The sequence below is a fragment of the Gobius niger genome (genome assembly GCF_951799975.1).
Source record: "Gobius niger genome assembly, chromosome: 10".
In the NCBI taxonomy this organism is placed as follows: domain Eukaryota; kingdom Metazoa; phylum Chordata; class Actinopteri; order Gobiiformes; family Gobiidae; genus Gobius; species Gobius niger.
The window spans coordinates 16,607,180-16,618,581 of NC_136861.1; positions in this window are offsets into that span (position 1 = coordinate 16,607,180).

Here is an 11,402-nt window from a genome sequence, read left to right on the forward strand (position 1 = left end):
GATTAATCTACAGATTTTCAATAGGATTTAGGTCAGGATTTTGACTGGGCCATTCTAACACATTAATATGTTTTTATTGAACCATTCCATTGTAGATTTATCTTTATGTTTAGGGTCATTGTCCTGCTGAAGGTGAATCTCCACCTCAGCCTCAGTTCTCTTGCTGACGCCAGCAGGTTTTCCTCCAAAATGTCTCTGTATTTGGCTCCATCCATCTTCCCAACTATTCTTACAATCTCCCCAGTCCCCGCTGAGGAAAAGCAGCCCCACAGCATGATGCTCCCCCCCGTATATTTGACACTGGGGATGGTGCACTCAGGACGATGAGCAGTGTAAGGTTTGCTCCATACACAACGTTTTGCATTTGGGCCAAAAAGTTCAATTTTTGTCTCATCTGACCAAAGCTCCTTCTTCCACATGGAGCTGTGTGCTCCATATGACTTCTAGCAAACTTCAAACGGGATTTCTTATGGCCTTTCAATAATGGCTTTCTTCTTCCACTCGTCCATGAAGGCCAGATTTGTGTAGAGTAAGACTTATAGTTGTCCCATGTACAGATTCCCCCAGCTCAGCGGCAGGACTTCACAGCTCCTCCAGAGTTATCTTGGGGAACTTGGTTGCATATCTCACCAGTGCTCTCCTTGTTCAGTTTGTTAGTTTACGTGAACAGCCGTGTCTTGGTAAGTTGGCAGTGGTGCTTTACTCTTTCCATTTCTGAATGATGGATTGAACAGTGCTCTGGGAGATGTTTAAATCTTGGGAAATCTTTGTATAACTTAATGCTGCTTTAAACTTCTCCACAGCTTTATCCCTGACCTCTCTGGTGCTCCTTTACCTTCATGATGTTGTTTAGTGACCAATACACTCCGACCACAACTCTGAGGGCCTAAAAGAACAGCTGAAATTATACTGAGAGTAGATTACACACAGGTGGCCTCTATTTAATGGTTAGGCCAAGGTGTGAACATTCTGCCGTCATTAGGAATGTTATAAAGGCAATTTAATGCACTCAGAAAATACTGTATGAATACTTATGCACGCCCCACTTTTCACTTTTCATTTTCCATTTCCAAAAAAATAACAGAATCATGTATCATTTTGCTTTCACTTCACAGTTGTCTGTTACTTGTGTGTGAACGTTCAATAAAAAAATCCAAATAAAATCTTTATGTTTAGGGCTGTAAACATGACAAAATGTGCAAAAGTTCAAGGTGTATGAATACTTACGAGAGGCACTGTATGCAGGCTATTCTATTTGGCAGTTCTATCATCTATCAATAATATTTGACCAGAATTCACAAATCTGCTCAACATCTATATTTGTATTTTCTATTTCTTGGATCCTGACCCCTACATTGGGGACCAATGCTTTAGTGTTTGACAGTCAGCAGTCACTCATGCCTCTAGAGCAGTGGTTCTCAACCTGGGGGTCGGGACTCCCAAGGGGGTCGCGAGACAAATTTGGGGGGGTCGCCAGATCATTTAGATAAAATATACATATTTTTATTAGCATATAATCTAATATTTTATTGTAGCACGTGTTTACTATTTTACCAGAGTGCCATTATTTGTTCAGAATCTGATGAATTTATTTCAGCCATTTGTTTTTTTTCTTTGTTTTTTCAGAATTATGTAGGCTAATGTTCCTATTTCTCACGGTGTGACCCGGGCGGGGGGTCACGAACCCCTTTACCTGTTTTAATGGGGGTCGCGGCTCCAAAAGGTTGAGAACCACTGCTCTAGAGGCCTTAAGTGCCACTGCAGGTGTCGTAGCATGTTGTGTTTTTTTGCTCATTCGTGAGAGTAAATACTACGCTGACAGAAAAGACAAAGAGAGAGAGTGATATTTTACATCCAATTACACAATGGAGATTTTTTTTCACTCAAACTTGGCTGTAAATACCGTTTAAGTGGCGCTAGCCCGCAGTTAGCTTCGTCCATTAGCCTATTAGCCTTTTCTTTGTGATTCCATTAGTGTGTATTGGGGCCTCCGACCCAGTGCAGGCAAAGTTGCAATTGTAGCTTTCTGGCCAGAGACACCACAGGGAGATGAAAGACCCCCCAATCATCCCATCAAGACTTGTATTACCCCCAGAGGAACTACGAGAATGATTTATTAAGGTAAACAAGTTACTTAGCACCCTAAGGTGACCCCCAACGGGTGAACATTCACGTCCTGCAGACCCCAGTGCTGCCGCTTGGGTATTAGTGCAATATTAGTTTAAAATTGATCCTTTATCCTAGCCCTGATTAGAGTGTTTCCTCTTCTTCGCATCACTGGGTTGGCAGTTCCCTGATGGTCCTGTGGATGAGTCTCTAGGGTCGCCCCCTGAAGCAGCACATGAAAGGTGGCTGTAACGGGTACATTTGTGTGGCTGGTAGCTCACTTAAGCACAGCGTAGTCTATAACTATCAATTCTTTCATACACATATGCATCTCCGCAGTTGATATTATATTTCTAATGAGCTCTGACTGAAGGAAAAAACAATTCGAACTTTGTAACAAATAAATTATACTGGAATACTTGTGCCCTTTTTCACTGTAACTTACCTGCTGTGTGTCTTTAAGTTAAAGCTAAAATCTCTGTTAATTACACATGTATATATCTGTGAGTGAACCTATATTTTAATGGCTGACGTCCTACTCAAACAGACACATTCTAAACTTAAGCCACAGACTGTATCTTGCTCTCATTCAGCCCACACATAGACGCTAATAGTTCAACAGACCTCCTCTTGCAGTTTCTTAGTTTAGAGCTGAGAAAATGCAGAATTAGTCTATGCAAACAGAAGGACGAGTGTGGACATGCTGTGACCACTCAAAAGACTAAATCAGGTTTTATTTTATTGTAACCTTGCAAAGCTCTATAATGGTGCTGAAAGTGTTGGTTATATTGCAAACCTAAATACATATTTCTGGAAGTAAAGTCCTTCATGGATCCTTCAAAATTGTATTTGCCAGCATATAGGAATGTAGCTGTATGGACAAAAAAAAATGACCTGCAACCCCTCTTTTGTAAAATAAATACAATGTCACTGATAATATTCTCCAATTCTTCTAGTGTATTTTAAACTGCTGTAGTGTTGAAATAGAAGCTCTTTTGCAGCCTGTGTCTCCAGGGCCGGAAGAATTAAGTTTGTCCATTTGCTGAGGGAGTAATCTAGTTATGTGTAATGAGCAGCTATTAGCACTTATGGGTTTAACAGGTAAAACGTTTCTTTGGTGATGTTGCAGCGGACTTCCCTCATGTCACTCTCTAGAGGCTCTACACTTTTTCTCTGGCTTCTTAGCACAAATTGTAGGCAATTAAAATCCTGCTATGTGAGTGAGAGCTGATGAATATGTAAAACTAACTCAAAGAAATCCCCAGAGACTGGGCTGACTTCTGAGCTTTCCAGATCATTATGACAAAACAGAAAGACCATTCTGACAGCATTTCCCCCTCACTCTTTTCCCTCGCTGCACAAAACGGTGGCTCTTTAAAAATGCGACGCCTATGCTTTCCAGGGCTGGCGAACTTCTGTGAACTTAGACCTTTGGCGCAGCTGCAGAGAAACTTCCTGTCATGGGTTTTGGCGCGCTGCCCGGTGGAGCGTGCCAGTGCTTTAGCTGCAGAGCCAAAGAGGTGCATGATGGGAATGAATGAGGAACTTGGAGCATGAGTCTAGACAGAAGAGAGGAGTGATAGTAGTGATGCAACTGATTTGCATCTATCAAAATGCTCTTTAGATCACATGTGTGGTTTGAACAGATTGCATTTGTTATTTTTTTCTTGTGTTTTATTTTTTGTGTTTTGGCATTATATATATACATCGTTTCATGTGAACAGAATATTTTGCACAGCAGCTGCAGTCTGTTTACCTTAAACTGACTATACGGAGTTTAAAAATGTTAAAATTAAGTATTTTTCTCCCCCTGTTCCAGCCATGTCCTAATGTGTAGAATGAGCTCAGACCTACCACAATTGCCTCTAAAATCCTGCACTGTCACTCAAAAAGCTTGATATTAACTTGCCATTTCACATATGACCTGAGGTGGCAGTAGTGAGTATAAAATGGCCAACTTGCATCTAGCCCCTTTGAAGGAAACATGCAGTATAATGCGAAATTGAATCTTTGCGCTTATATCTATGTTGCAACATTATTCCCTTGTCAAAAACACATCTGGAGATTATTCTGCTTCATAAATGCGATTAAATCCTGTTTTCTTTGGTTGTTTCTTTTCTTCTCCTGAAGTGTTTGGATTTGTATTTCCCGGATTTTCTTCTCTATTATACAGTATATGGAACATTTTTAATGCTTTTTAAAAGCCCATAATCACCTAACTCATACACTCAAATAGGATCTGTGCATTTGTGCACCATAGATTTGCTACAATGCCGTTAAAGTGAAAGTTTGTTTGACAGTTTTATAATATCAAATCCCACTACCGCCTGCAGAGGCTGCTAAATCCTGACCAACCCAGTCTCTCACTCTTGTTGTCTTGTCTTTAAACGGGAAAACACAGTGAGGTAAAAACTGTCTTAAGCAATATTAATGCATTACATGTCCTTGAGGTAAAGGGCAAACACATTTTATCTGAAAACCTGTATCCTTCATTCTCAGCAATTAGGTCTCAGATGGTTATATCAGGCTTCTTACAAAAGTATAAAAACAAGGCAGTCTTTTAAATGGCCCTTTGAAATGAGCGGATCCCAAAGATTTGGCCCCCTCTTTAAGAGCCACAAATCCCATCAGTGGAGTCCAGACAGCTATAGACGAGAGGGAGCAAATATTTAGCAGTGCAGTGAGGAGAGACACTTCAGCCACTGATACTGTGTCGCTCCCCCACTCTGTATTCAGCCTCACGGATTTCATTTCTCCACTAATGTCTGCGGCTGGCCACAGATGGGAGGCCAAATTGAACACTGGTTTTGGGTAAAGGGCACAGAGGGAAGAGTTTGGAGGATTTGGAGACAAGAGGAAAGTTTAAGTCCGTATTAGCAATTACGTAAAGGGGACTTTGCATGTAGCCATAGGTTCCTGTGAAATTTACAATCACTGATCAACAGAATTGCAACGGATCAATGTTTTGGCATCGTTTACAAACAATGGAGTAGCAATGGATGTGTCTGAACATGGTGATTATGCAAAATAAGTTCCGACTATCAGAAGTAAGTAAGAAGTGTGTAATTAAATGAACAAAATGGAAGTTGATTTCTTTGTTTTGCAAATGTGCTTATAAAGCTGAATTCCTCCTGTGCTTTGCCGCTGTGGCTTCCATCACCAGCGCTGACGTTTTGTTGTTTTTGTGTCTCCTCCTCAGTGCGATCAGTGATGACATGTTGTTCAGGCTGGAGGAGTTCAACCATCTGTCTCCGATAGAGTGGTTACAGTCTGTGTCACCCTTGTCTTCGCATTACGGCTTATTAGTACCAATACCAGCACTGACAACTCCTATCAAGAAAAGCACGACCCCCCCTTCTGCCTAATTGCGCCCCCCAGGCCCCGCTATGGCGAGGTATCGACAGGCACGCGGTTGTTAGTGCATCACACTTGAGCTGAAGGCCGCGGGATCACACGCACATGTCTACAATTATTTGATGAGAGTGGAGTGACGTGCAGCATCATGGATAAAGGCTGTATACACGTACAAAATAATAATAATCTGTGGGTTGTGTTTGATTCCATAGTAAGAAAATTGACAATGAAGCACACTGAGCTGAATTATTGAAGTATTTGGGTAACTTATTTCAAAGCTACTATGAAACTTCAAGTCTTAAAATCCAAGTAAACTTTTTCACCTGATACACATTGGCCTTTACCCCTCCCCGAGCTCCTGCCTCTTTGTGCGGTATGGTCCTGCATGAGAATACCTGCCGCTGGCTGGGTAAAGGGCGCCAGGATGATACTGAGCTATAGCTGTCAATCACGGCCGACCTGGGTCAAACTCTGCTCTTCTGTTTCCTCTGCACAATGGGCTTGGTCTGATAGATATGCCACTGTCTGTCAAATCCACTTACTGATATTTTGTCACTTTTGTCGGAGCGCGAGGTTGAGCCACACCGGTCAGCGCCAGTGTCTGTATGTTGTCAGATTGCCATCTCCACTCAGGTAGAATGGCCTTCGTTCATGGTGATACCTCCCGGCTGCAGCGAGACCACTTTTCACCGCTGGCGTCCTCCGGGGAATGACAGCGATACCAATCACAAAACCAAAGCCGGCTCTTAGCGACTCGCCTCTAACGTCATATCTTTAGTGGGAGTGCTGATTTGAGATTAGCAGCCCCCGACCCCACAGAGGGCACAGCTTTCCATAAGAAAAAAGAGCATAAAAGGCCAGGGAACAAAGGACTGAATGGATGGGGATATGATTCATACAGAAAGGGACAATGTGGCACAACGCTGTCAACAAGGTTAGCCATAAGCCAAAGTTGTAGGTAGCGCTTGTACAGGAGGCTTTGTGTAGCTCGAAATAATATATAATACTGATATAATATCAGTGTAAAATGTTTAAAAGGTACAGTATAGGCTATAATTTCCAATTGGTAGGTTTTTTTTTCCCCTGACCAAAATAAAACAGGTTTTGACTAAAATGAACAATTAAACATTTACCAAATGTATTTGAATAAGGTAAGATTCACCTAAGGCAGGGGTGTGGAAGTCATTTAGGTTGTGGGGCGAAATTCAGCCCCCGCCGCGGGTCACGGGCTACACATATTGTAAAGGACTGTGGCCTCCTAAATAACAACAGCTTACACTTATTGCGCTTTATCAGCCTATGTCACACGTTTCTCAAAGTGCTACATAAAGTCATTATTCATTCACTCCACACTCGATGGCAGTAAGTTACTATTGTAGCCACAGACGCCCTGGGGCAAACTGACCATTCATCATGTGGCTATAATATGCTGTTTATATCCTGATCTCTTATTATGTCAGTGCCCTCTGCTGGACACGAGTGGAATAATTTCCTTTTTTAAATTTAAGCTGCCCCCTAGTGGCTAGAGTGAACAAACTGCTTATTTCTTTAAAAATCCATAACTCCGCACAGGAACGGGCTAGAGACGTACTTTTTTCTTTTTTTGACATGCTCACAAAGTCATGCACCTTGACACATGTGACCTAAGGGGGAAAAAAGGTTCCTTAAAGGTGTGTGAAAGAGTTGGGTGTATGGAGTGGGTGTGGGTGTAGTTTTAGGACTATCACCAAATCCAACCCTACGATTGGACTATTTTCCTCCACTGATTCCTTAGAACATACAGATGGCCTGCCAAACCTAACTCCTGCGCGCACTACTGAGATATTTCAAATAAGATAAAAACATGTAGAAAAACACTTTCTTAAATGAACAGTTTATCATAAAATGTAAAATAATGCAGTAAATAGAGTAAACTGAATACAACACAAGACAACCTGACTTTTCAAATTGCTTTGTTTGTAAAATGCTAATCTTCAAGTGAAATGTCTTTTACTGATTGCAAATGATGTTTTTCTCAGAGTCACAGTGCTAATAATCTGTACTGTATCGCTCATACAGCACTTTGCCTGCAGAGCGCTGCCTTCGCCCTTTGCACCGAGAGCTTACGTCTTCTCTATTCTCCCACCGCCTTTCTCCAGCGCACACACAAGTCCCTCCAATTGTTTAGTGATCAAGTCCAACTTTCTCCCTGCCAATTAAACTGACTTTGATGTCTATCTGTGAATGGGGTGAAGCATGTCTCCTCCATCCAGCCCCATCGCCCCCTGGCTACAAGATAATCAGCGCTGCTTCCACAGACACACAACAAGATAAGACGCGAGGAGATTTTACTCCTGTGTATCTCGACAGTCATGGCGAACCTCGCTCCAACAGACATGGGACTGTCTCTGGCAGCAAAGCTAATATGGTGACGCTTGTGATTTTTGTTAATGGAATGGGTAACGCAGGGGGTCTCATTGACGCACGCGCATAGGCTCTTTTCTGGACATCAGCCACCTGGTTGAGGCTTTTCCATGACAAACATTTGCCCTTCTGTTATGACTGATGAACAGTTCCATTTACTTAAAGGTGCATTTTGGAACTTTTTAAACTGGGAGGAATTTCTCACATTTCTGCCAAAATTGATCATAAAATGTGTTCTGATCTTTATTAAAATCACAAGAACAGTTTACTCAAAACAGTGTCTGCTTAAACTAATACTACACAAACATTTACATTTTATCATATTATTGTTGGCCATAACATATAAACATTCACAGGACAGTGAGAAATAAGCGAGTACACCTTTCGCTGGTTGACCCTCCTTTGGCAGCAATAACTTCATTCAACGATCAGGATTAATCATGGACCATTCCTCTTTACAAAAGACCATATTTTAAAACCAATTTAGGCAGAAATGTGAGAAATTCTTAGGTGTACTCACTTATTCCTCCCTCTGTGATGTTTGTGAATGATTTTTTGTAACCCAATGACTGTATGTGTTAGCACGGTGCCTTACTTTCGGTCGCTGTGACCTTTATGACGCTTCACAAACAGTGGAATGTATGCGTAACCATGGAGATGGTTCATCAGCAGTGAAAACCTACCAGAAACTCTCTAAAAATGGATCCTGGAGCATCGAGGCCACTGTGATGGAAAGTAAAAGCGCCATGCTAACCACCCATGCGGCTGCTGGGTCACTAAAAGGTTAAATACGCAAAAATAAGAAAAATATGTGTTTCACATAAAAATCCATAATTCCCCTTGCCTAGAAAATGTATTGTTTCTGTATAAAATGTATTCAGTGCAGATAAGTGAGTTCCAAAACCATTCTGCACTCACACAGTGTTTGGGTTGCCACCAATTCGTTAGCTTGCCGTTTGACTCAGACAGTTCCCCTGCCTCTAGAGGGCGCTCCAGTCAAACAGCGCAAAGTGATAAGATTTTCTAGACTTTCTATGCATAAGTTGGACAATGACTGTAGAGCCAAAAAGACTTTAAATGTAAAAAGATGCTGCTGTTTCCTCGGTTATGGTTCAAATTCCTCTTCTTCTGAAATGAAACAGACAGTAGCACACAGTTCAAATTCTTTTCTCTCAGAACCGTGACTAAATTGAAATTAAAACATTGATAGTTGCTGTGTTTTCTGTTTTAATGTTCTGTTTCAAAGCGGTGAATAGAATCATTCAGGCCCCTGCCCTCCATGTGACATTTGGACATCATCAAACGCGCATGAACCTTTAGTCGACACACATGCTCCGTCAACTTGTCCCTCTAACCTCGTCCTGGTCAGACGCTCCTCTAATTAGTCAGAATTAAGACGAATGCCCGGGCCTCCCACGATCAATTGGTATCGAGCGGAACAGCGCCGGCCTCTGCCTGGGGGCCTCTTTTGGCCGCCAGATCATTTATATCAATCGTTTTTGTTTTTCTTCGCTTCCATTTTCCCATTCTTCTGTCCTCCGGAGTGCAGCGCCGGTCTATAAAGGGTACAGTCTCATAGCATGTGAAAATTGCTGGGGTTTGTGCTTTCAATTGTATTAATAACAATGGGATACGTCCTACCAGTTTATAACGATGGATTTGTCATGTCCATATAGTCGATTCAAGAAAGTATCAACAGAATTGACTTTTTCTTTGTGCCATAATGTTAGAAGCGCCTGGAAATACACACCTGGAGTGTTGTTTTGTTTCTTTCTGTTTTAGTAATGCCGCATATACAGCCCGTTCTCTTCCAAACTCAAATCGCCAGCCCACACTCGTCACACTGAGATGAAGTCTGTGATGAAGACACCTGCACTTGTTCTGATCAAATCCATGTCCAAACTCTATTCCCGATGCTGATTGTCATGTTTACCAGTATAATGTATCTAATCCCCTGGTCAATGGTGTACAATTACAAACTGAAAAAGGTGCGCCACCTGTTGGACCTTAGTATAACAGCATTTATAATCCCATCAAACAAGGATATATTTTATGAACTCATATTTAACTTATTGAAAGTTACTGAATACTTCAAAAATGTCAAGGCTGAATGATGTAAAACAGACATAACCTTTAAAATGAGTTTAGCATCAGACAGTGAGAAAAAAACACATAATCAAACCTTTTTATGACATATTTTCATATTTTGCCATGTTTGGCAGAAATGGCTGCTCAAGCGAACCTCTCCCCCTGCCCTTTCCTCTCTCACAGCTGCCCTTCTGCCGGTCGTAGCTTTATTACTTGGTATTCTGGTGGAAGAGGCAGCACATGTTCTCTGTTGTATTGATTTATTCTGTTTGGACCCAGTTAATAAATGTTATAAAAGGATGGGTATCAATCTTTTTTGTGTAACCTCCGTTTTATTGCCCGCCTACTGCTCTCTCCGGTCGCTTCTGTTATTGTGGTATTTTGGCGGATGGATTATAGAAAGAAAGATATTAATAAGACTGGCAGCGGAAAACACACAAAATTAATAATAATAAAAAAAATACTAATTGCCCACTGTAGACTAATCTCTTTGTAGCGCTGAAAAGGTGTTTGTTTGTTCATTTGAATTGAAGCCATGAGATGCACTTATGCCACACTCATTCATTCAGACCTCAGGTGGGACTTTACTGCACTGCCGTTTCCCACTGCTCCGTCCAGTGGCGTCGAGGGATGGGTTTAATGCAGAGGACAAATTTCGTTGTACAGTTCATGTATAATGACAAATAAAGCAACAAACTAACTAACTAATCAACCGATGTGGCACCGTGCGGCAGGTTTAACGAGTGATGCACATTTGCAGAGTGGTTAGCTCTCTCAGTATGTTGAATGTTGGTCCATAGGTCGTCCTTGACTCATATACAGGTTCTTATCGCCGGGGTACCTGATTTTTCCTGTTTATCACGAATTTTGAACTTTTGGCCCAAACTAGTTTCAAGCTCTCACTCTCCCTCCAGTACATCTGAATTGTTCGAGCATATTGATTATATGCATGTTTCACACACTTTCACAGCTTTGGGCGGCGCTAGAGTGAAGCAGACGGGACCACACCCAAAATAAATTGCACTAATTTAGATTCTACTCCTATCTTCCATCACTCAATAAACATTTAGATGAAGACAATGTCTGTTTTTGCTGTGTTTACAACATACCTCTGACAATAAGCCTATTGCCCATCTCGGGTCGCCCTTTGCATTATGGGTAATGGAATTTCTTTTGGCTACCAAACAATATGGACAGTTAGCGTAAAGCCACGAAGAAAGCTCTGATTTGGACCGTTTTAGCCGCTGGAAAGTTGATAATATAAATCATTTTTGTCGTCGGCGTGGAGCTTGTTACAATATTAGCATAAAGACTATTTATATAACCGGGGTTGCATACGGAGATAGACAGAAACAGAAAGAAAAGAACGGCCGTTCATATGTAGAGATGCTTCAAAAGTGACGACCAGTCCTTGTTCACATAGTTGGAAAAACTATGTGAGAAAAACATTT